General features: G+C 37.2%; 2 non-coding genes across 2 annotated transcripts; both read left to right on the forward strand.

Annotated features, from left to right (window-relative positions):
- The first annotated feature begins 19,609 nt into the window (after positions 1–19,609).
- Positions 19,610–19,722, forward strand: TRNAL-CAA. The gene is made up of 2 exons: positions 19,610–19,647; positions 19,677–19,722. It is a non-coding gene; the product is annotated as a tRNA-Leu (tRNA).
- A 6,370-nt stretch (positions 19,723–26,092) lies between these two features.
- Positions 26,093–26,205, forward strand: TRNAL-CAA. Its single transcript has 2 exons — positions 26,093–26,130; positions 26,160–26,205. It is a non-coding gene; the product is annotated as a tRNA-Leu (tRNA).
- The last annotated feature ends 1,387 nt before the right edge of the window (positions 26,206–27,592 follow it).

Genomic DNA, 27,592 nt, shown 5'->3' on the forward strand with positions numbered 1-27,592 from the left:
CAGGAAGTGATGTGATAACTGTTTGAAAAAGTTTGGCAGGCGCCAAACGAAAGTGCTTATCTGATATCTGATTGTTCGTGATATTTGTTTATTTTTTAATTAAACTTCTGTCGGTCAAGTCCGTGGTTTCTTTTTTTTCTGGGTTTATCTGTCGTTACTCTTATTGTCATGATCTACTTTTTACTAATATGTTAACAAAATAATTATTTGATTTTATGTATGTTGAGCATCCTGTTACCCTTCAATGCATGGGTTTCCTAAAATTCACAAAAGGAGAATCAGTCTTCCTATATGTCCCATCATAGCTGGAAAGGGATGGGTTACAGAGCCCTTGTCGATCTATGTAGAACAAGAACTTACGCCATTTTTGGAGAAAACTCCTGCAGTACTTAAAGACACAGAATATTTTTTGCAGACTTTTGGGGACTTTATACGGGAATTAGATGTCAGAGATAGATGTCTTCTTGTGACTTTAAACATTAAACACTTTTTACCATCATCCTGAATGATTTTGGGGTAGAGTCTATATGTGACTTCTTATTATTTCAGAATGTGCTTAATCAACAACGCATTGAGCTGATTTGTGTTCTACTTGATTTAATTTTGAATCACAATGCATTTGTTTTTGATGGTCAGTTTTATTAGTAGCAGCAGGGTGTAGCGATGGGCACACCCTGCGCTAACAGTTATGCCAGTTTAGTTCTGACCAATTGGGAAGCCAATGTGCTTATTTCAGGTCATATATTTAAGAATAACCTTCTGCTTTGTTGATCATATTTTTATTTTATGGGATAGGACATATGTAGAGTTAACAGAATTTGTTGAATTTTTAGAACAAAGCAGTTCTTACTTTAGATTTACAATGCATCACTCCAGTACAAGTATTGATTTTCTTGATACCACTGTGGTACTAAGGGAAGATGGAACAGTTGACTTTAAGATGTTTAGAAAAAAACTGTAGAAAAAATAATCTCCTCTCCAGAAATAGTATGCATCCAGGCAGAATTTTTAATAATGTTATGAAGGGCCAGCTTTTTACAATTATCTGGGCTCTATACCAGAGATGATGGTTACATGTACAAGCTACTGAAGTTTTAAGTAATGATTTCATTAACAGAGGCTACAATCATTTGGATGTTAAGAAAAAGTTAGAAGAGGCTAATAACCCAAGGAGTACTGTAGATAAACCTTATCTCCACAGACAGCATAGGCATCCACATATGTAACATTCTAATAAACCCTTTTGTGGCTTTTCTTTGAAATACATCAGTGATATCCAGTCAGTTTGTAGCATTATAAGGCATAATTGGTTGATCTTGAGATCAGATGAATGTATTAGAGAGGTAGCGGGTGACAATCCTAGATTTATTTTCAGGAATAACCTGTCACGTAAGAGAGAACTTTGTTACAAACCTTTCAGAAATGTAAATAATGTATTTCTTAGATCTGGCACTTTTCCATGCAGGTCATTTAAGGCTTGTAAATTGATGTCTGGCAAAAATGTTTTCGTTCATCCTGTCACAGGTAAATGTTTTACTTTTAATGTGCATGCTGACTGTAGGACTATCTAGCAGACTGTGTATCATGTGATTGTTTTTATGTAGGAAAACACAATAAGAAATTTAAAGAGCGAGGCCTACAACATTTGGGAGATATTAGAAGGTAAACTGTACTAAATGCATTTTATAAACATGTTCAGGTTAACACAGGACATTCTTTTAAATTTACACATTTAGAAATTGTTGATATTGGCATAAGAGGAGCTGAATGGGTTAATAAAACGGAGTCTATGGATATGAAATGGATAGCTATCCTGCAAGCACTCTCCAGGACTCAATTTTACTATACCTTTAAAACCTGCATTGAAGGCACAATCTTTGCATCATTAATTGTTTAATTGTTCCCATTCTATGATTGGTTTTTAGTAGTTTAAATACTGCTTGTCCTGAACTAGTTTTAAGATCTGATGAAGCACACTTGTGAAAGCGCTTATCTATTTTAATAAACTTGCTTGGATTTTACTTGGATGCAGTCAGCCTTGATGTTTGGACTATTATTTGTCTTTATATTTTCTTCGTTTGTTTTAGTCCAACCTTTAGTCGTCAATGCAGTTTTATTCATTTTCTGTTATCTAATATCCATTGTTTTATGTCCATGAGGGGTTTGGCTGAGTGGTTCCAGCTATCAAACATCCTGTGGGTGGACCCTGTCTTTTGTTGCCTTAATTCTGACTCCATGAATCCTTGCGGGCTTATATCCCTTCCCATGTTCTGTCTCTTTAGTTGTATTGGGGTTGGGAGAATTGTTGGATTCTCAGTATGTGGTACTTTTGAGTGTGGCTCCCACAGGTGTCTGGTGTCATTGTTATTGCATTCCTGTGTCCATTGAGGTTGATGATTGTTTCTGCATGTTGTTGGTGCTTTGTTCCATTGTGTCAGGTGCTTGTTGGATTGAGTCCCCTTGAAAATCCTGTGTTTCCCTCGGGTTGTTGGATTTGGCCCATCTATTATTGTTATTGTAGTGGTTTTGCCTGCAGTATCTTCATTGTTCTGATAGAAATTAGGGTTAACAGTTCTGCTGCTGTGTATGGAATTGAGGTGGGGTCTTGGAGGTTCCTGTTTGTATATTTACTTTTTTTCTCTTTAATGTGAAGTTAAAAGTCTGCAGCTCTGCCTTCTATTGGGCTGAACTGGGACTGACTGTCAGTCACTCCTTTATAAGCATCCTCTTGTTGAGAATCTCTTGAGTGTTGGAGCCTTGTTGTGCTCTGTTGTGCTTCAGGAGGATTTCAACTAGTTTGAGGCCTGCATCAAGGAAAGTGTCCTGCCATTCTTTTTTGTAGGGTCTCACTGACATTCTAAAAAAGGTGTCTTCAAAATTCTTAAACCTCTTGGGGACAGCCTGTATTCCAGACTATTCATTAAGCAGATTTCCTCCATTTGGAGACCTTTTGCTTTTTTAAGCAGGTGTTCTTTTTCCTTAAATGCTATGTCCTCTTTCTGTGACTCATCCTTGGCAAAGTGGACATCATGGTCATTTCTAGTTGTGATGATACTCTCCAATGTGAGGACTTTAAGGAGCTTCTTGAAGTGGGGATCACTGGTGGTGGTCAAGTTCTATCATAAAGTAAAAGTTTTCATTGTCCTCCTGTCTGGACCCCTGGTAGGTGTAGTGTCCCTGAGCCAAACTCTAGGAAACATATTTCAAATTCTACAGATCACCTGAGGGTGTGATTCCTGTTTATTCAAGGAGAAAAGTGACAGACATAAAAATACTAAATGGATAGTCCTAAAAAGGACTGTTAGGAGGCTGCAGACCTTAAAAAATGTTAAGAAATATAATTCCCTGCTGATATAGCCCACTTAGTACCCCCAAAACAATAGTCTAGTAATCCTAGATTGATGGCTGCTTGCCTTCTCTCAATAGAGAATAGAGACCATTTATAAGTTGAAATCCAGATCTTTTATTAATGATGATGGATAAACACTTTTTCATATAGTAACAATCCAGTGAGATGCTGACTTATGTACAATGTATCCATTTGTTTGTAAGGTCATTGTGAAGGTTGTTAAAGCACAACTGGACTCAAACTGTATGGGTATTTCCCAGCTTTAGGACCCATTCTAGTGTAGCTCGAGGTTTAAATTTATCAATTAGACTACCATTTTTATAGATGTTTAATGATTCTGCTGTGGCTAGAAATCATTGCTGCTATTCAGTTACTGGTCTTCTTAACACTGTGGATAATAACATACCTTTTGACCATTGTCACCTAAGGGAGAGGATTAAACTCTGCATCTTATACTTATAGCATGAGGCTGTAGCTCTTCTTTCTTCAGGATACTATGATTAAAAAAAAAGTTTTTAGGTCTATAATCATTCAAAACTCATGACACCAATGAAATTTCGTCTGTTCCAGTTTTGTCCTCAGATATCACTGACAGAAGTGACAAACTGGAATTCATGTTATAGCTGCAGAACTAAGGGGTGATATTTGACAACTGTGTCACACTTAACGGCCAGAGGTCTGCTGTTGTCAGGTCCTTATGTTACCCTCTGAGGAATATCTCACTAATTAAGTGCCTTATTCCTTCAGCTGACCTTCCTCTGATGGTATACAATTTGTGTCTTCTGAGATGGACTACAGCAATGTCATTTACATGAGGCTGCCAGGCATGGAACCTGAATGTCTGCAGCAGGGCCAAAGTCTGCAGTCTAGCTACCTACTAGGGTACGTTGACATTATCAGATTGCAAGTTGCATCACTTCTGAAGCTTGCACTAGCTATCAGTTCAGTTCTGTAGTAGTTATAATGTTCTGGTCCTGTGTTTTCTTGCTCTATACAACCTGACCCCCCCCCACCCCCATGCCTTATGATATTTCTTGTCTGTTATGTTACCAGCTCACTGATACTACATTATCTGCTTAGAGGTCCCACAGGACTTCATGGTTTCATCTAGTGAGCATTCATTTTATTTCTTTTCCATGGATCCTTCTGTGGAATATCTTGCCCGGTGATTTAGGTCAGCTCCAGTCCTAAGTGGTTTTAAATATTCCCTGGAAACTTACTTATTCGACCTGGCATTTGGAGGTTAAGCTTAATATTTTTTTAAGCCCTGTATTTTTTTAATGGATTCATGTCCACTCATTGAAAGTAATTTCGACAAATGGGGGAAAAAAATGAAAATCATTCACTGAAAACAGCAGTTTTGTTTGTGCCCCTCTACCCCCCCACACCCCACAGACTTAACTCCAACGTAACACAACAGTGGAGAAAAAAAAAAAAAACTACACCATCAGCAAGTAATCTTGATGAAAAGCAATTGCTCTTTTTGAATTTGCTGAAATTACTTTCAATGACATGACATTCTTCTATTTTTGTTTTCATTTCTTTTACTGATATCTTATTCTATATTTGTACTTGATAGTAATGATTTACAGTGTAATAGTGCTTAACTTTAATATGCATGCAAAAATAATATATATATAAAAAGTATAAGAGTTTTACTCTATAAATCAAGCTTTGGTAATTCTACTAAATACATTAATGAAGAGGGAAATAACTCTCTGATTAGCTTTGCTATTGCATAAGTGTTCCAAAAAAGGTGCTGTTAAGATATTGGAAGGATAAGAAAACAAAGTAATTTATTAGAAAAAAAAATGATTGTTGAAGGCAAGTGGCATACTTGGGACCTAGAGAAAAACAAAAGTGTAGTTTACAAAATGTTTACAGATGGAATATGAAAGTTTGCTTGTCACAGTAAGGCATATTACTTTGATAGCGCTAATGAGCACCTCTACAAGGTTGTGTCTTCTTTATTGCAATCAGTGGGTGACAGCCCATTGATAATATAAATAGCTTGCAGGGCAGGTAAAGTACTGAATGATTTGAATCTGGAAATTCTGGAGAGACTTAGACAGGATTTAAGTAAATTAATTGAAATTGAGATAGATCAGAATATATAGAAGTGGAAATTGTTATTATTTAGATATGCTAGAAAGTCATGATACTGTAGAATATTTGCTTGGAAGTATTGGCACAAATATTTATGTTTTTAACAAAGGTTAAGAAATGCTTTTGTATGTACTGTAGGTCCGCAGAGTTGGAGATGTCAGAAAATGATGTCAGTGATTTGGAAGCATATATTTTGGTCATATTCTAGTTAGGCATGTTTTAAGGAGCAGATACAGTCTGGTTAGCAAGATACACCTAAAACTATTGAGCAGATGTTCATTATCTTATCTTTCTGTTGATCAATGGCGCTCAATACCCCCTCCCCCCCTGTCTTAGGGCATACAATTCTGAGTCCTTATTCCGGAGAAGGTTCCAACAGTAATAAGCTAGAAAAAGTAGGTTTATTTCTTCTGAAACTGGTTGTAAAGAATTATAACACGAAGAGAGATATCACAATCAATTCCTCCAGTAAAGGGTATTATTGAAATATATTGGGTAAACTAGATATTAGGGATAATAGTGCTACATGAAAAGCTTTTGAAAGAAATATGTGGCAAGATTATTACCAATGAGGACTGTAGTATAACAGACAATGTTTAAGCTTTACAAGGGTAGGTAATGCATACTAATTTAACTGGACAAGGATACAAAAGGGAGAAACTCCCTTTCTTCTAGCTTACAACAGACTGCTTCTTTCCTTATACGTTTTTATGTTGTACACTAAGGACCAATAAATGAATGCACAATCGTCAGAGTTGGTTACTTGACTTATAGTTAAAATGTTTGCTGTCCTATATTAACAAAATCTTTATTGAACAGGTGATCATGTCTATGCACCCATAAGAAGAAGGAGAAAGGAAGGAGAAAACTAGTTCAGAAAAAAGCAAATCCCAAGAAGAAAAGACATCCCTGATCAGTATCAGTAAGAAACTAAGGTCTCTCATGAAATCATCCAAGGCTAACTTCGAAAGAAAAATAGCCAAGGATTCGAAAGATAACCACAAAGCCTTCTTTAGCTATACTAAGAATCTAAGTGGCAACTCACAGATATGCACTGAACTAGTGCAAAATAGCACAAAATATACTGAACCTACTGATATTGCTAACATTCTGGCAGATAGATTCAGTGCAAACTTCACCCCCCTCTGACCTCCAAAAGGGCCCACAACAATACTGGAAAAGTGTAGTGTCCCAAAAATCACATAAGCACAGGTGAAAACAGCCCTTTCAAAAGCCAAAAACACAGCGTCAATGGGACCAGATGGTGTCCCAGGCTGCATCTTGCACGAACTACAGAAGGAACTAACCCCCCACCTAAACACGCTGTTCAACCTCAGCCTCTCCACAGGCTACATGCCCATAGAATGGCGCATAGCAATGGTTACTCCTCTCCACAAAGGAGGGGCCACAACTGACCCTGGTAACTATCTCCCCATAAGCCTGACTAGCCTGGTCTGCAAGGCTATGGAGCACATCATCATGGAACTTATTAACAAAGACAGTGGGAATCTCCAAACACTTGACCTGACCCAGTTCGGCTTTGTTAAGGGCAGATCATGCCTACTAAACCTGGTTGACTTCTTCGAGATAGTCACCAAGGCCATAGACGATGGAAAGGTGATTCACACAGCCTACCTTGACCTCGCCAAGGCTTTCAACACCATTCCCCACTCGGGTATTACAGAGAAACTCACCAGCCTGAACATAAACCCCTACATCACGAGATGGGTTGCCAACTGGCTTACAGACAGAATGCACATGGTAAGAATAGCGTGCTCCAGGTCCGACCCTAAACCAGTCACAAGTGGTGTCCCGCAAGGCTTGGTCCTGGGACCCCTACTGTACAGCATATACTTCTCAGAAGTACAGGCTAGCACAGGAGGACTATGGCTAACCAAGTTCGCCAATGACTGCAAACTGGGAGCCATAATTGACCCTCCGGCTGACATGGACATCCTCCAAAAGGGCCTTACTGAGATGGACACCTGGTGTCAAAGTCATGGCCTCAAGCTAAATGCCAAAAAATGCATAGTCATCCCATTTGGGAAAAACAAAACACCCACGAATTACCACATAGGTGGCAGCCCCCTTAATACAGAAGAGGTAATAAGAGATCTGGGGCCCCTTGTAGATAGTAATCTCTCCTTTGACAATCATATTGCTATAGTAGTTAGGAAATCCTTCTATGTGGCCCACCTAATTACTAAAGGGTTTGCATCTAGAAATAAAGAGGTTATAGTGCCCCTCTACTTGTCAATCATTAGACCCATCATAGAGTACAATGCCCCATTTGGAATGTACCTCACAAGACACTTCCAACAGCTGGAAAGACGACAAAAGTACCTCACCAAGAGGATTACTGGTCTCAAACATATGTCCTATGCAGCCCGACTGAAAAAACTCCGTCTGTACTCAGTGGCATATCACTTACTCAGAGGTGATCTCTGCTTGACTTACCAAGCCATGTCCAACTCAGAATTGATGGACATGCTCCACCTAAAGAAATCCAAGTCACTGTGAGCCATGCGCTCTAATGAGCTAAACCTCACCACAACAATAAATAGAACATGCTGGAGGGATAGATTCCTGTCACAGAGATTCCCCATGCTTTGGAACAAAATTCCAAATTACATCAGGCAGAGCCCCTCACTAACACTTTTAAAGAGAAACCTTGACGAGTGGATGGGGAACAGAAAATACACCCATGGGATCACTTCATTGGCTCTGCTTGACAGAGGATCAGTTAATTAATCAATGGGGTGGTGAAAGCCGACACATTCTGGCTAGGCTTATAAATGCCCTTGGGCAGATAGCCTAGTACCTACCTATGAACCTATGAACCTATAATATTAATGTTGGAATTTAACAACTGCATACTGAACACTTTTACCTAACAAATTTAAACTTCTGTCCCATACATTTATATGTGGAATGAAATAAGGCTGCATTTTCAAAAAAAATATTAAGTTGCTTTAGTCAAATGGCAAGGTTAGATGTGCAGTTGCATTCAATTCTGAGATTCTTTTGCAGGGACAAGTAAGACAGCATTCTGCCGAACATTAATTAGAGGTCTTCTGACCATGTTCAAAGCCTCAAATGAGGCAAAGATAGTCCAGTTAGAGGCATCCGGCTCAATTGCTTCTCATCCTTGTGTTCAGAGGTATTGACTAGTTCAGAGGTTTAGGCTGCATAACTCTGAGTCCTTATTCAGGTTGTCTCTGAATTATTACCAGTTTAGGAGGGTTTACTTTAATTCCAACTAAGAAGTCTATCTATAATTTTATTTGCTTACTGACCAAATTATTTATTTATGTATGTATTTAATTATTTTACTTTAATTCCGGATAAGAGTTTTAGGTGTTCCTTTATTCATTCATTCAATCATTTATTTATTGTTGTAATTTGCAGAACATACTAATATTGCTTTTATCTGTGCATTGCTTGGATTCAAACATGTAAATTAATAAATGAATAAAGTGTAAATGTAACAAGAACTAATCCAAACTAAGGGCATGAGAAAGAAATGACACTGGACAAGGAGTACTGAAAAATAAATTTGGAGTTTGGAGAGGAAGGCTATAGGCAATAAAAAATAAAAATGAGTTTGGAAGATAAGACAAGGAGTGAGCATAACATGGTTACTTCTGTGGTCAAGGTTACATGGCTAGTAATTTCAAGTAAAATTGTTACTTCTCTAAATACACAAGGACCTGCCTAAAGATGTCTCATTTTGCAGCAGAAATGTTCAAGCACAGCGCAATTATTCAAGAGACATGGTTCCACAGATGACATTTTGCTTATTTAGTATAAAATATGCTAATATTACAGATGTATATATATATATATATATATATATATATATATATATATATATATATATATATCTATATCTATATATATATATCTATATATATATATATATATATATATATATATATATATATATATATATATATACACATATACTTATACTTAAAAATCCAGTTAGATGTGTACATTGGGCATACCTCGCTACACCCATGTATCCTAGATGTGACACCTGTTAAATTACCATTTTCCCTTTAGTACTTTTCAAATCTAGCAAATGTGATCTAAATAATGTTTACTCAGCAAGTTGTGCATGTCAAGCGGTCTACCGCATCCCTGCTCTAGTCTAGACTAGCCATTCCTTCAATATTTGGTCACATTATTTGGCATGCCTTAAATATCTTGGCATTGCATCATGAGCTATGAAATTTGAAAGACTAAATGCAATACATCACATATAGGGTGGTATTACATCTGGAAGACTGGATGCAATGCATCACATATAGGGTGGTATGACATCTGGAAGACTGTATGCAATACTTCATATATATGGTTATACAGCTGTACATGTACTCATGGACTGATTCACATATGACACAAAGTTATTCAATTCAGAAAAATAAGTCTAATTGGGCATTCTAATAGTCTGAGTGCCAGAGTGAGCATTATCAAATTAGCTAGGTTATAGAGAGTAAGTTACAGCCACTGGTCTGTACCTTTCCCAGGGATGGGGAGGGGGTACTATATCACTATAGCAGACTGGAGCAGTGACCTCTAGATGAAATTGAAGGCAGCTGCAGGTCATAACCTATGAATCAATATATTCTTCCCTTGGCACCCTGTTTTTGAGGATGTGATCACCTAGGGTAATGGTAATGGGGACAGGCAAAGGAGAAATAAACCCTAGTCACCATATGAAGGGATTTAACCCTTGGGGATACTAATATGGTAAGGTTATGTGTGGATGGGAACTAGCACTGAAGAAGGCTAGAATGACACCAGAGAGAAACATTTGTAAAATAATCTTGTTATCATGGTTTACTGATACTCAAGAATAGGTGGAATTGCTCTTTTCTCTCACAAGCAAAAACTTTGGAATGGTCACGCATAAAATTGGTCTCTCCGCTTGAATGAGGAACGTGGAAAGTGTCTTCTTTTTCTCAGCATAGAGATATTTGTTTCAGTTGTTTTAGCTGTGGTTGATAAATCAGTATTCTCTGAAAAGTGACAGAATGAATAGTGCCACATCTATTTATTTAAACCTGTCAGCCCTGAAAATAAATTAACTGGTTCCAGATGACTGAACTGCAAGACCAGAAAAAGAGATTCTTGGGAGAGTAGTTGCACAGTTTTTTTTTCATTCCTTGGTGAGCAGATTGGACACACAAGCTATAGTGCTTATAATCACTCCTATACTATGTGCATATATACATGGCTGTTACAGGGTTTTGCCTACCCCTGACATAATGTCTAATTTAATTCCAGAATCATAGTTTAAGCTACTTTGCAGCTCTCATATACTGCTGAAGTACCTTAGTACCCCTTTCAGCACAAACTACAACACCACCCTGATGTCCGTCATTCATAAAACGGAATCATTGGCAGAAGAACATGAAGTTTTAAGTCCTAAATTATACAATGACCCCCCCCCCCCCATTAATATTCCAAAATGTGCACGCTGATTGGACAGCATGCCAGTTGGAAATCCCACAATATGCCAACTGAAAAAGGTCCGGTCACCCGGACTTTTTTCCGTTGGTATAAAGTTTCCAAAACCTTTTTTTTTTTTTTTTTTTTTTTTTTTAATAAATAAAAAAAAAAAAGAAAATAAAAAAATAGAGCAACAGAGACTTTCTTTTCTCCGTGGCTTCCGTTTCAAAGCATCGATGTACTGGGTATGTGTAGGAACGCAAGTCCCATACGCATGCGCAGTACATCAACACAAGGAAGCAGTATACCTCCACTGGAAAAAGAACAGTAATGCGTCCTTCTACATAGACATTATTTAAGAAAAGTAAGTATTTTTTTTCTTAAATAATGTCATTGTATAATAGCAATAACGACTCTGTGCTTGTAAATCTTCAATATACCACACCATGTCATCGGTTATTGCTTAAGTAACTGCTAGATACAAGGCCATCCGAATAATGTGAAGCTAGATGCTTTTTGTATTCTCTAGTTAAGATCTAGGAAATGAAATGTGGCACCCGTAGTTCTACAGGGATAAACGTTAACTGACCACATAGGCAAAACAGTAAAGAAAATCACATTTTAAAGAAAGATCAACATAACAGAGTTAGAAAGTTGTGCCTGAAAATGGGAATTTGTATCTCAGACAGCATCCTAAATAAACTAAAACACAAAGGTTTTCATAACTAGCAGTATGCCACATATTAGCCTCTAGTAAACAAACATATAAATAATTAAACAAATAAATAATAACAGAGAAATGACTTTTTTACTATTGACTTCATATTTACAGTTTCCAAATTAATTTGCATAAACTCAGTATTTAACTACCTGCTAAAATGTCTTGACTAGTAAACTTGTAGACTTTGTATATATTGTTACATACAAATATACATATATTGTGTGACTTGTAATAGTCCCACTGTACTCAGCCCTCAGTAGACAGATGATCGAGTACAATGCACTTAACTAGTTAATTACAACACCTTGAGTACCCTCGCAGGTTCCTCACAAAGAAAACACAGGGTGTTAACATGTCCTGTGTGGATAGACTAAAAGCCCTATCCCTTCACTCTTGTCTCCTTCTCATTGTTAAGGGGTGACCTATGCCTAACTTACAAGGCAATCAAACATCGAGCCCTGATGGAGCTGTTACACATCGGCAAGACAAACAGCACAAGGGATCTAAACCTGGTCTGTGACTCAAACAAAATATGCCATAAAGGCAGATATGAGTCTCAGAGATTGCTCATTCTTTGGAACAGGAATTACGTTAAGCAAAGCACTTATCTGTCCCTCTTCAAATAAACTTTGGATCAATGAATGTGAAATCACAAATACACACCTGGGGTGGCAACTATGTCCCTTATGGACAAGACTAATCTGTAAGATACTCAAGGCAAAGGCAGAAACCTATGCCATCCTCTTGTCCCTAGTGACCATATATCAGGTGATATTGGATTATATTGGCTAGGCTTGTACGGGCTCTTAAAACATTAGCCTAGTAATGTCCTATGAGCCTAGGAAGCTATATATAGTATGGTCCATATGTTGATTCATTTTCTATAAATATTAAAAAACATGATTGATTGGAGACTCTGAATAGTTCTATTGTGTTCTGTTATTGATTCAAGACTACACATAGTTCTAATGTGTTCTGACTGCCTTGCTGTTATGGCCTGTGTTACGTTTTAACTTGGTAGGATAATGTGTTTTTAAACTAGTATTTCTTTCAGAGAGTAAAATGTACATGCAAAAAACACAGTTACTGCACAGCTGAGTCATATCTGTCAAATCCTATAACTCAAAAATAGTTAATTTCTCCTTTAAGATTCCAAAACAACACTAAGCTCAGCAATACAAAAGTCATATTTTATACAGGCCAAAAACTTTAAAAACATAAAGTCATGTAAAATTATTCCATGCAGCCCATATACTTTCTGTACTTTTGGCTCTTTATATCAGATATGATAATTTATCTCAAATTTGCTTATTCTTTACCTAGTTTATTCTAGGAAGGCTGAAAACTATGATGAGAATGAATCACACATATTTAACTATGAATAACATAATCACTCAATGACTATGTTAATAACAGTTTTCTTTCTTACTTTTTCAATTACACTCCAGTTCCCACAGTTCTTCTGACTGTATACTTCAGATAATACGCTATCATATGAACTGAAAGGGACATTTCAGCAATAGTGTTAATGTTAGGAATCAAATCAATCTCATCCTGTTTCTGTACTGAGCAAAAAAATAAATAAATAAAAAATAAATAAATGGGCTCTGTGACAACTGTTTTTTTTTTTTTTCAGAAGCACACTCGAGAGAACTTTTTCCCTTTGTAGCTTATTTCAATAAAGGGCTGGATGAAATCAGATCTGCCAATATGCATTAAAAGACTCCTGCAGACATGACTGCATAGAAACAGCCCCTTGAATCACAGTGGTGACAGTATGTATTTAAGAGGCTACATACATGCCTCAACAGCAACTTGTTTGATCTATGTTCTTGCTGCTGTGAAGGGAAAAGAGAAATGCAAAAGGGAGCTCAGTAATATGCAGTTATCACACACGAGAAAATGGTTGAAATACTTTTAATCCTAACCTTATTAGCTACTAACACCCTTTTCTCAAAAAAAAAAAAAAAAACGAATGCAGCAGCTGACTAGATATTTCCTTGTTTAACACTTCTGGTTAGTATAATTGCAATGTTATTGCTGTCCCCTATATACTGCAGTCATGTACTGTGGGAGAAGCACTTTCATGCAGTTGTTAAGATGGTTGTGTGGTCTAAGGTGCCAGACTCAAGGACTAAAATCCCTTCTACTAACATGGCTGTTCTGGTCTCTGAATGGAGGTGTGGGTTCAAAGCCAATTTCCAACAGTATATTTTTATTGCCAAATTGCACTGTATTTGCAATTATAATTAAACTTTCCATATTTACATCTGTTGCCAAATTGCATTTATTACTTCTGGTTGTAGCATTATTTTATTTCCTATAATAATTACCAAACTGCTGCATTCATAAATATAAATTAAATTGTATTCATACATATAATTAATCTTGTCCCATTTTACTGTTGTCAAATTATTTTTTTTCTTTAAAACAATAATTGAATTGCTCATAAAATATTGCACTTGTAACATAAAATTTGACTGTTTAGCTGATCATGACACGTTTCACTGCAAAAGTGTAAAGTGCATCTCCATAGTTTGTTATAGTTTTCTTGCAAATATTTTTTACTTTGTTGTCAGTCCCAATATTTACATTTTACTCTACACTCTTTTTTTAATTTTATTGATATGTTTAACAGTCAGATGAGTGAGTTACAGTTACTCTTCTCAGTCTTCATATTCAGACCACACAGGATTTATTGTGCTGACAAGACAGAAATATAACAGTTACATAACAAAAAATACAGACTCAGAATGATATGAAAACTAATGCAATTCCATAGATTTTAACAGGTAATCTAGTTTAATGACCATGTAAATGCATACCAAAATATAGCTATATATGGTGTACATTTTATACATGCAACGTATTTAATGATGTCAGTTGGTATAAATGCAGTTTTTTTTTTTTGGCATTTTATATTTAAAATGTAATTTGTATTTTTATACATTAACAGGTACAGGTGGCAGGCCAAGTAAATCATGCTTTATCCTGTTAACAGAGAGACAGCCAGGCTGCTGCACTGAGAGATGACAATCCCCTACCCTTTCGAATGAGCAGAAGCTCACAGAGCCCTTTCCGTTCAGGGTTAGAAATTATTTAATGTACTACAAGGACTTCAGTGGTTCCTAGAAGTGGGCCTTCAGTGGATCTGCCTTTGATGGCAGTACATACTTTTCCATACAAACCACCTGCTCTTGGGTTTCACTGAATCCTAGAAGTGCCCAATTTTGACGGGCCAGCTATTAGATTTTGTGGGGGGAATATGGTGGGTTTTGACTGGGTAGCATATTCAGGGGCAGTGCCTGACATACTTTTAAGAAAACAGTGGTTTGCTCAGCTGTCGACATTGCTGCACACAACACCAGTAAGCAGTGTAAATCCTACTGGGTAAGCAATGCTACAGACTAGTCCACAATGGGTACATTTTAATACTTTGTTGGCATTTAACTAGCTGTTTTACTGCTGTTTTTTTACTCATACTGTTCCATATTCTATGATTATTATTTTATTAATTGAACCATGTGTTGGTACTTACCGTGGTATATTCAGTGGCTTGCTGAGTATTTAGTTTGGCTATCTATTATGCATTGCTTTTGTCCTGTGTGCCTATTGCAGGTGCTCACCTGTTGGTAGTGATATGCAGTGCTTTTGTCCTGTGTGTCTATTGCAGGTGCTCACCTGTTGGTAGTGTTATGCACTGCTTTTGTCCTGTGTGCCTATTGCAGGTGCTCACCTGTTGGTAGTGTTATGCAGTGCTTTTGTCCTGTGTGTCTATTGCAGGTGCTCACCTGTTGGTAGTGTTATGCAGTGCTTTTGTCCTGTGTGCCTATTGCAGGTGCTCACCTGTTGGTAGTGTTATGCAGTGCTTTTGTCCTGTGTGCCTATTGCAGGTGCTCACCTGCTGGTAGTGTTATGCACTGCTTTTGTCCTGTGTGCCTATTGCAGGTGCTCACCTGCTGGTAGTGTTATGCACTGCTTTTGTCCTGTGTGCCTATTGCAGGTGCTCACCTGTTGGTAGTGTTATGCAGTGCTTTTGTCCTGTGTGCCTATTGCAGGTGCTCACCTGTTGGTAGTGTTATGCAGTGCTTTTGTCCTGTGTGCCTATTGCAGGTGCTCACCTGCTGGTAGTGTTATGCACTGCTTTTGTCCTGTGTGCCTATTGCAGGTGCTCACCTGTTGGTAGTGTTATGCAGTGCTTTTGTCCTGTGTGCCTATTGCAGGTGCTCACCTGTTGGTAGTGTTATGCAGTGCTTTTGTCCTGTGTGCCTATTGCAGGTGCTCACCTGTTTGTAGTGTTATGCAGTGCTTTTGTCCTGTGAGCCTATTGCAGGTGCTCACCTGCTGGTAGTGTTATGCAGTGCTTTTGTCCTGTGTGCCTATTGCAGGTGCTCACCTGTTGGTAGTGTTATGCAGTGCTTTTGTCCTGTGTGCCTATTGCAGGTGCTCACCTGTTGGTAGTGTTATGCAGTGCTTTTGTCCTGTGTGCCTATTGCAGGTGCTCACCTGTTGGTAGTGTTATGCAGTGCTTTTGTCCTGTGTGCCTATGCTCTCCTGTTGGTAGTGTTATGCAGTGCTTTTTTCCTGTGTGCCTATGCTCACCTGTTGGTAGTGTTATGCAGTGCTTTTGTCCTGTGTGCCTATTGCAGGTGCTTACCTGTTGGTAGTGTTATGCACTGCTTTTTTCCTGTGTGCCTATGCTCTCCTGTTGGTAGTGTTATGCACTGCTTTTTTCCTGTGTGCCTATGCTCTCCTGTTGGTAGTGTTATGCAGTGCTTTTTTCCTGTGTGCCTATGCTCACCTGTTGGTAGTGTTATGCAGTGCTTTTGTCCTGTGTGCCTATTGCAGGTGCTTACCTGTTGGTAGTGTCAGTTGCTTATGCTGGTGCCTGATATCAGTGGTTACTTTACTGGCATCACATAATTCAGTCTGATTATGTTAGCCGTTATCATTCAGCTGCTGTTCTTAGGGCTAATGATATTTCTGATTCCCCATCATTTTTGATATACCTTTAATCCTAACATTGACATGTTATATCATTAGTCTTGTTATATATTTTTGAATTTCTGTCTTAAATTCATTCAACACATTCACTATCTTTACTTTATTCACTCATTAGTCCAAGCCTAACAGAACAGCAGCAGTTATCCTATCAATAGTCCACTGTTTTATGTAAACTAACCTATGTAATTAACCTGTTACCAACAGTATAACTAGACTTTTCCACAAGTACAGTACCCTAGCTATCTATCTGACAATCATGGAGTAACAACATATTAATTATGTTACCTTGGCCAGACTACTCTCCTTAAGTATCCTTAGGTAGTGTAGCAAGCATTTTGAGTCTGTTGGCAGTCTTTTATTATTATTTAATTCAAAATCCAAGTTCAAAGTGATTGTTTTGTAATTGTTTTTGCTCTGGTAGAAATATTAAATATGTTTCTTAAATATTTGACTGTTTGGCAATTGGTATGAAACATTTGTACAATTAATATATTATACAACATATTTATTTATTATCGCTAATAAAAATGAAATAAAAAATGAATAATAGTAATAGCTTCATAATGAATATTCTAAGTCCATTTTTTTTGAGTACAGAATCTGTTATCCCCACTTCATGAGCAATGCAGCTGTCATTGTACATTTTTTTTCTGGAAAAATCACTTCACACAGTCCCAGGGATTCATTAACAGTGTGACTGAATAAACATTATTTACCTTTTTAGATACATGAAAAACAGCATTGCTAATCACATATGCATACCGCCAAACCTCTTAGCATGACAAGGAAGCCCCTTCACAGCCACAACACAGACAGAAGGCCACATTGTAGTAAGTCATTTCACGGGCACGTCGAAATACATAAGGTAAACAATTAAATGTGCATGAGAAACCACATTAACTGAAGTGATTAAACACACACAGTTATTTATTAATTATGTACTCAACATCAGCAGATAAATAAAGAGAAACGTACAAGGAATTGGAATGCAAGCAACATAGACAGTGAGCCAGAGTGGAGGTCACCAGCAGAAGTCATGGAGGGGGTAGAAATTAAGATTCAAATTGAGGTGTGTAACAGAACATTGCATAGAAAGATAGAACATAAAATTTAGTAAAACAATGTGGCCATTTTAAAACACCTTGAAGTATATATGGGAGATGTGTGATGTAAAAAAATTCAAGTAATGTGCTTCAACAACATAAACCATACCTAACAACAACCAGGAGTGCTAGCTGTGAACCAATACTAAACTGTGAAAGTAATTAAAAATTAAAATATGTTTGTCCCAAGCTGTGTTGATGCAGCAACTCATTCCAAACACTAGTATATCTATGTTGTAGTGTTAACTGCAAATGTTATACTGCAAGGGGTCATAAAAACACATACCTGTGAAATGCATCACATGTACAGGCAGATTGCAATAAAAAAGAGCAAACAGCAGACTAGTATTTCTTTCAGAGGGTAAAATGTACATGCAAAAAACACAGTTAATGCACAGCTGAAAGTCATATCTGTCAAATCCTACAACTCAAAAAGAGTTAATTTCTCCTTTAAGATTCTTAACAACACTAAGCTCAAGCAATACAAAAGTCATATTCTGTACAGGCCAAAACTTTAAAAACATAGAGTCATGAAAAATGATTCTCTGCAATTCATATACTTTCTGTACTTTTGGCTCTTTATATCAGATGTGATCATTTACCTCGTATTTGTTTATTCTTTACCTAGTTTATTCTAGGAAGGTTGAGAACTATGATGAGAATGAATCACACAAATTTAACCAAGAACAACATAATCACTCAATAACTATGTTAATAACAGCTTTCTTTAGTCTGTGTGGTAAAACTTCTTACTTTTTCAATTACAATCCAGTTCCCACACTTCTTCAGACTACAGTGGATATAAATAGTTTACACACCCCAATTAAAATGCCAGGTTTTTGTGATATAAAAAATGAGACCACAATAAATCATTTCAAAACTGTTCCCACCTTTAATGTTCATAGGTTCATAGGTAGGTACTAGGCTATTGGCCCTAGGGCCTATATAAGCCTAGCCAAAGGTACCCAGGCACAATGATACTAACCAGAAGTTAGTTAGATACTAACAAGATATGACCTATAAGCTGTACAATTCAATTGAAAAACAAATCTGTTAGGGGAAAAAATATAAAAAATAAAAAATGTGCAATACACTGGTTGCATAAGTGAGCACACCCATAAACTAATACTTTGTTGAGTGTGCACACCCTTAAGCTAATACTTTGTTGAAGCACCTTTATTGTGGTCTCATTTTTTTTATATATCACAAAGCCTGGCATTTCAACAGGGGTGTGGAAACTTTTTATATCCACTGTATATATTTCAGACAACATGTTATCATATGAACTAAAAGGGACATTTCAGCAGTGGTGCTAATGTGAATCAAGTCAACCTCATCCCGTTTCTGTAGTGAGCAAACAAACAAAACAAAACAAAACCAAAAAAATGACGCTCTGTGACAACTGTTGTTTTTTTCAGACACATACCTGAGAGAACATTTTCCCTTTTGTTCTCATTTCAATAAAGGGCTGGATGAAATCAGATCTGCCAATCTGCATTAAAAGACACAGTGTTCTCGCAGACACAACTGCATAGAAACAGCCCCTTGAATCACAGTGGTGACAGTATGCACTTAAGAGGCTACATGCCTCAACAGTAACTTGTTTGATCTACATTCTTGCTGCTGTGAAGGGAAAAGAGAAATGCAAAAGTGAGCTCAGTAATACACAGTTATCACACGTGAGAAAATGGTTGACATAGTTATAAACATAGCCTTGTTAGCTATTAACACACTTTTCACAAAAAAATGAATCTAGCAATTGACTGTGTATTTCCTTAAGTAACACTTCTGGTTAGTATCATTGGAATGTTACTGCTGTCTCCTCTATACTATAGGCATGTAGTGTGACAGAAGCCCTACTTCACACCTGTCAGGATGGCCGAGTGGTCTAAGGCGCCAGACTCAAGGACTGAAATTCCTTCCACTAACCTGGGTATTCTGGTCTCCAAATGGAGGCGTGGGTTCAAATCCCACTTCTGACAGTATGTTTTTATTGCCAAATTGCACTGTATTTGCAATTATAATTAAACTTTCCATATTTATGTCTGTTGCCAAATTGCAGTTATTACTTCTGGTTGTAGCATTATTTTATTTCCTAGGATCATTACTAAACTGCTGCATTCATAAATATAAATGAACTTGTATTCATATATGTAATTAAATTTGTCCCATTTTACTTGTTAAATTATGTTTATTTCTTTAAAACAAATAATTGAATTGCTTGTGAAATATTTCATTTGGAGCATAAAATTTGTCTGTTCAGCTGATCATGGCAAGTTTCACTGCAATTGTATAGATTGCATTTCCATAGTTTATTATAGTTTTCTTGCAAATATTTTTCACTTAATTTTCAGTTCCAACATTTATATTTTACTCTACGTTCTCTGTTAATTTTATTAATATGTTTGTTAACAGTGAGATGAGTGAGTTACAGTCACTCTTCTCGACACTCACACTCAGACCACACAGGATTTATTGTGCTAACAAGATAATAGTTACTTACATTAATAAATAAAAAAAGAAGTAATCTCCGTGTATCCCCGAAGTCTAAACTAAACAAGTATAGTGGGTCCAAAAACAAAACAGTGTAAGAAACTTCTCTGTGTGGAAGATTTTCAGTCCATATATCTCTAGTTAATCACTTTATATTAATCAGATCAGAAAATAGTAGTAGAAGTAGCAAACAGAAACTCGTTTTAAGTAAAAAAATAATAAAATGTATATCATTTGAAATATTGTACAGAAATACTAAGTATTCGAAAGTAATCCAAGCAAGGCAGGCAGTCTGTTTCCAGTCGAAAATCCTTTATTAAGTACACAGACAAGCGATCCAAGTAAAACAAAAATAGCAGAGTAATAGTTTCCTCACAAGCTTTATAAATATATATATATATTTTTTGCAGGCATCAGAGTGGTTTATTGTGCTGTAAAACAAAGTGTTATTGGTACACATGTTAAATTCACATCCCTTCCCCCATCAGTGTCACATTTGTCCTGGTCCTGCCCTGCTTAGTAGCTGTCATAATAATATAACCCTTATGTACTTTAAATAAAATGTATAATGATGTGGTACAGCAAAATAAACCACTCTCTCTCTCTCTCTCTCTATATATATATATATATATATTCAGAAGCTTTTCTCTCTGGGCCTCCACTGAAAATGGACATTAATCCAGTTGGACCATCCCGGTTAATAAATGTAAAATTAAATAAATAAATAATAATAAATAAATTATTTCATGATCTCCAATAAAACTAAAATAAAAAAATGAATAATAGTAATACCTTCATAAAGAATATCCTTCTTCTTCTTCTTTCGGCTGCTCCCGTTAGGGGTCGCCACAGCAGATCAACTGTTTCCATTTCTTCCTGTCCTCTGCATCTTGCTCTGTCACACCAACCACCTGTATGTCCTCTCTCACCACATCCATAAACCTTGTCTTAGGCCTTCCTCTTTTCCTGTTACTAGGCAGCTTCATCCTTAGCATCTTTTTCCCAATATACTCTGCATCCCTCCTCAGCACATGTCCAAACCAACGTAATCTTGCCTCTCTGGCTTTGTCTCCAAACCTTCCAACCTGGGCTGACCCTCTAATATACTTATTCCTAATCCTGTCCATCCTCATCACACCCAGTGCAAATCGTAATATCTTCAACTCTGCCACGTCAAGCTCTGACTCCTGCCTTTTTGTCAATGCCACTGTCTCCAACCCGTATGACATAGCTGGTCTCACTACCCTCTTGTAGACCTTCCCTTTCACTCTTACTACTACTCGGCTGTCACAAATCACTCCTGACACTCTTCTCCACCCACTCCATCCTGCCTGTACTCTCTTCTTCACCTCTCATCCACACTCACCATTACTCTAAACTGTTGATCCCAAGTACTTAAACTTATTCACCTTCGCCACCTCTACTCCCTGCATCCTCACCATTCCTCTATCCTCCCTGTCATTCACACACATATATTCTGTCTTAGTCCTGCTGACCTTCATTCCTCTTCTCTCTAGAGCATATCTCGACCTCTCCAGGGTCTCCTCCACCTGTTCCCTACTCTCACTACAGATCACAATGTCATCTGCAAACATCATAGTCCACTGGGACTCCTGTCTGATCTCGTCTGTCAACCTATCCATCACCATTGCAAATAAGAAAGGGCTCAGAGCTGATCCTTGATGTAATTCCACCTCCACCTTAAACGCATCTGTCACTCCCACCGCAGACCTCACCACTGTCACACTACCCTCGTACATATCCGGTACCACTCTTACATACTTCTCTGATACTCCCAACTTCCTCATACAATACCACAACTCCTCTCTAGGCACCCTGTCATATGCTTTCTCTAAATCCACAAAGACACAATGCAACTCCTTCTGACCTTCTCTGTACTTCTCCATCAACACTCTCAGATATCTTAAGTCCATTTTTTTCAGTGCGGTGTGTTACCCCATTTCATGAGAATGCAGCTGTCATTGTACATTTTTTTCCTGGAAATATCACTTCACACAATCCCAGGGTTTCATTAACAGTGTGACTGAATACCTATTTAAAGACAGAAGAACAGCATTGATAATCACATATGCATACGGCCAAACCTCTTAGCATGACAAGGAAGCCCCTTCATAGCCGCAACCCAGACCAAAGGTCACATTGTGGTAAGTCATTTCATGGACACATCGAAATACAAGAGGTAAACAATTAAATGTGCATGAGAAACCACATTAACTGAAGTGATTGCACACACACACACACACACACACACACACACACACACACACACACACACACACACACACACACACACACACACACACACAGTTATGTATTAATTATGTACTTAACATCAGCAGATAAATAAAGAGAAACATAAGGAATTGGAATGCAAGTAACACAGACAGTGAGCCAGAGTGGAGGTCACCAACAGAAGTTATGGAGAGGGTTGAAATAAAGATTCAAAGAGAGGTGTGTAACAGAACACTACTTTGAAAGATAGAACATACAAATTAGTAAGATAATGTGACCATTTTAATACACCTTGAAGTATATATGGGAGATGTGTGATGTAAAACAAATTCAAGTAATGTGCTTCAACAACACAAACCATACCTAACAACAACAACCAGGATTGCTAGCTGTGGACCCTTACTAAACTGTGAAAGTAATTAAAAATTAAAAAATGTTTGTCGCAAGGTGTGTTGGTGCAGCAACTCATTCCAAACACTAGTATATCTATGTTGTAGTTGTTGTTGTGTCCTTTGGCTTTTCCTGTTAGGGGTCGCCACAGCAGAACTCCGGTCCGCTAATGATTGGCAGTAGATTTTTATGTGCCAAGTTGCCAGCTCTGACGCACAACCTTCAACGAAGGTACACCCATTCACGCATGTCTCCACACAGAAGACGCTCCAGCTGAGAATTGAACAGGACAACGTCTAACTGTGAGGCGACAATGCTACCGCAGCACTACCACCATGGATACATCGATAGTATATCTATGTTGTAGTGCTAATTGCAAATGTTATACTGCAAGGGGTCATAAAAACACATACCTGTGAAATGCATCACATGTACAGGCAGATTGCAATAAAAAAGAGCAAACAGCAGACTAGTATTTCTTTCAGAGGGTAAAATGTACATGCAAAAAACACAGTTAATGCACAGCTGAAAGACATATCTGTCAAATCCTACAACTCAAAGAGTAAAGTTCTCCTTTAAGATTCCAAAACAACTCTAAGCTCAAGCAATACAAAAGTGATATTCTATACAGGCCAAAAACATTAAAAACATAAAGTCATGAAAAATGATTCTCTGCAATTCATATACTTTCTGTACTTTTGTCTCTTTATATCAGATGTGATCATTTATCTCGTACTTGCTTATTCTTTACCTAGTTTATTCTAGGAAGGCTGAGAACTATGATGAGAATGAATCACACAAATTTAACCAAGAACAACATAATCACTCAATAACTATGTTAATAACAGCTTTCTTTAGTCTGTGTGGTAAAACTTCTTACTTTTTCAATTACAATCCATTTCCCACAGTTCTTCAGACTACAGTGGATATAAATAGTTTACACACCCCTATTAAAATGCCAGGTTTTTGTGATATAAAAAAGTGAGACCACAATAAATCATTTCAAAACTTTTCCCACCTTTAATATGACCTATAACCTGTACAATTCAATTGAAAAACAAATCTGTTAGGGAAAAAAATATAAAAAATAAAAAAACTCGCAATATGCTGGTTGCATAAGTGTGCACGCCCTTAAACTAATACTTTGTTTTGTGTGCACACCCTTAAGCTAATACTTTGTTGAAGCACCTTTTGCTTTAATTACAGCAATCAGTCTTCTTGGTACACACCTGCAATCAATTAAAGAGACTCTGATTAACCCCAAATAAAGTTCAGCTGTCCTCATAGGATTTTCCTGACATTTACTCAGTTGCCTGCTACAGCAAAAGCCATGGTTCACAGAGAGCTTACAAAGCATCAAAGGGATCTCACTGTTGAAAGGTAGCAGTCAGGAGAAGGGTACAAAAAATGTCCACAGCATTGGATATACCATGGAACACAGTGAAGACAGTCATAAAAAGTGGACAAAATGTGGGACAACAGTGACGTTGTAAATAACTGAATGTCCCTCCAAAACTGATGAAAAGACAAGATGAAAACTGATCAGGGAGGCTGCCAAGAGACCTACAGCAAAACTGAAGGAGCTGCAGGAATTTCTGGCCAGTACTGGTTGTGTACTACATGTGACAACAATCTCCCTTATTCTCCATATGTCTGGACTATAGGGTAGGGTTGCAAGACTTTGAAGGCTTTTCTTACACAGAAAAACATCCAGGCCCAGCTAAAATTTACATAACAATACATTAAGTCTCCCAAAAGCATATGGGAAAATATGTTACAGTCTGATGAGACCAAAGTTGACGTTTTTGGCCACAATTCCAAAAGGTACGTTTGGCACAAAAACAACACTTTGCATCCCCAAAAGAACACCACCCTCACTGTGAAGCATGGTGGTGACAGTGTCATGCTTTGGGGTTGCTTTTCTTCAGCTGGAACTGGGGCTTTAGTCAAAGAGGAGGGAATTATGGACAGTTCCAAATACCAGTGACTTTTGGCCCAAAACCTTCAGGCATCTGATAGAAAGCTGAAGATGAAGAGGAATTTCACCTTTCAACACAACAATGACCCCAAGCATACATCCAAATCAACAAAAGAATGGCTTCACCAGAAGGAAATTAAAGTTTGGAATGGCCCAGCGAGAGCCCAAACCTAAATCCAATAGAAAATCTGTGGGATGACATGAAGAGGGCTGTGCATAAGAGATGCCCTCGCAATCTGACAGATTTGGAGTGCTTTTGCAAGGAAGAGTGAGCAAATATTGCCGAGTCAAGATGTGCCATGCTGATAGACTCCTACCCAAGAAGACCAAATGCTGTAATTAAATCAAAAGGTGCTTCAACAAAGTATTAGTTTAAGGGTGTGCACACACAACAAAGGATTAGTTTAAGGGTGTGCACACTAATGCAACCAGTGTATTGTACGTTTTTTATTTTTTATATTTTTTCCCCTAACAGATTTGTTTATTTTTCAATTGAATTGTACAGGTTATAGGTCACATTAAAGGTGGGAAAAGTTTTGAAATTATTTATTGTGGTCTCGTTTTTTTTTTATATCACAAAGTCTGGCATTTCAACAGGGGTGTGGAAACTTTTTATATCCACTGTATATACTACAGACAACACATTATCAAATGAACTGAAAGGGACATTTCATGAGTGGTGCTAATGTGAATCAAGTCAACCTCATCCCGTTTCTGTAGTGAGCAAAAAAACAAAACAAAACAAAAAAAAAGACGGATCTGTGACAACTGTTGTTTTTTTCAGACACATACTTGAGAGAATGATTTCCCTTTCTTTCTCATTTCAATAAAGGGCTGGATGAAATCAGATCTGCCAATCTGCATTAAAAGACACAGTGTTCTCGCAGACACGACTGCATAGAAACAGCCCCTTGAATCACAGTGGTGACAGTATGCATTTAAGAGCCTACATGCCTCAACAGTAAATTGTTTGATCTAAGTTCTTGCTGCTGTGAAAGGAAAAGAGAAATGCAAAAGTGAGCTCAGTAATATGCAGTTATCACACGTGAGAAAAATGGTTGAAATACTTTTAGTCCTAACCTTGTTAGCTACTGAGCAACACCCTTTTCACAAAAAAATGAATGCAGCAATTGACTGTATTTCCTTAAGTAACACTTCTGGTTAGTATCACTGTAATGTTACTGCTGTCTCGTGTATACTATAGGCATGTAGTGTGACAGAAACATTTTCCTACAGCTGTCAGGATGGCCGAGTGGTCTAAGGCGCCAGACTCAAGGACTAAAACTCCTTCCATTAATATGGGTATTCTGGTCTCCGAATGGAGGCGTGGGTTCAAATCCCACTTCTGACAGTATATTTTTATTGCCAAATTGCACTGTATTTGCAATTATAATTAAACTTTCCATATTTGTTTTTGTTGCCAAATTGCATTTAGTACTTCTGGTTGTAGCATTATTTTATTTCCTTTAATCATTACCAAACTTTTACATTCATAAATATAAATTAACTTGTATTCAGAAATATAATTAAACTAGTCCCATTTTACTTATTAATTAATTATGTTTATTTCTTTAAAACAAATGATTGAATTGCTCGTGAAATATTGCATTTGCAGCATAAAATTTGTCTGCTCAACTGATCAAGACAAGGTTCACTGCAAACTTATAGAGTGCATTTCCATAGTTTATTATAGTTTTCTTGCAAATATTTTTCACTTCATTTTCAGTTCCAACATTTATATTTTACTCTACATTCTCTTTTAATTTTATTGATATGTTTGCTAAGTCAGATGAGTGAGTTACAGTCACTCTTTTCAACGTTCACACTCAGACCACACAGGATTTATTGTGCTAACAAGATAATAGTAACTTACATTAATACAGACTCAGAATGATATGAAAGCTAATGCAATACCATAGTTTATAACAAGTAAAATACTGTTTAATGACAATGCAATTGCATATCAAAATACAGCTTTATTTTGTATATATTTTAATGCTCTCTCTCTCCCTCTCTCTCTCTCCTCCCTCTCTCTCTCTCTCTATATATATATATATATATATATATATATATATATATATATATACACACACACACACACATACATACAATGGCAAATAAAATGATTATTAGTGAACATAGATAATATGGGCGACAACATGCCTTCTTCCCTTCACTGTAATTCATGATCACTATTACAGCGGGTTTTGGAGACATAAACAAATGTGTGTTGAAAAGATGTGTCTGTGGAACAATGAAACATTCTGCAAACAAATCCATAAAATAAATGTGTTATGTATATAATATGTCATAAATCTGCAGCAAGGAGAAGTTAAGTAAACATTATAGACAGCTAGAAATTATTTTACATGAAGCGTGCTTGTATAAAAGTAGTTTTTTTTTTTTTTTGCATTTTATATTTAAAATCTAATTTGTATTTTTATACAATAACAGGTACTGGTGGCAGGCCAAGTAAATCATGCTTTATCCTGTTAGCAGAGAGACAGACAGGCAGCTGCACTAAGAGATGACAATCCCCTACCCTTTAGAATGAGCAGAAGCCCACAGAGCCCTTTCCTTTCTGGGTTATGACTGATTTAATGTACTACAAGGACTTTAGTGGTTCCTAGACGTGGGCCTTCAGTGTATCTGCCTTTGATGACAGTACATGCTTTTCCATACAAACCACCTGCTCTTGGGTTTCACTGAATGCCTGCAGTGCCCAATTTTGACAGTCC

Source organism: Protopterus annectens, chromosome 4.part0 (genome assembly GCF_019279795.1).
Source record: "Protopterus annectens isolate FY-2018-M chromosome 4.part0, PAN1.0, whole genome shotgun sequence".
Lineage (NCBI taxonomy): Eukaryota > Metazoa > Chordata > Ceratodontiformes > Protopteridae > Protopterus > Protopterus annectens.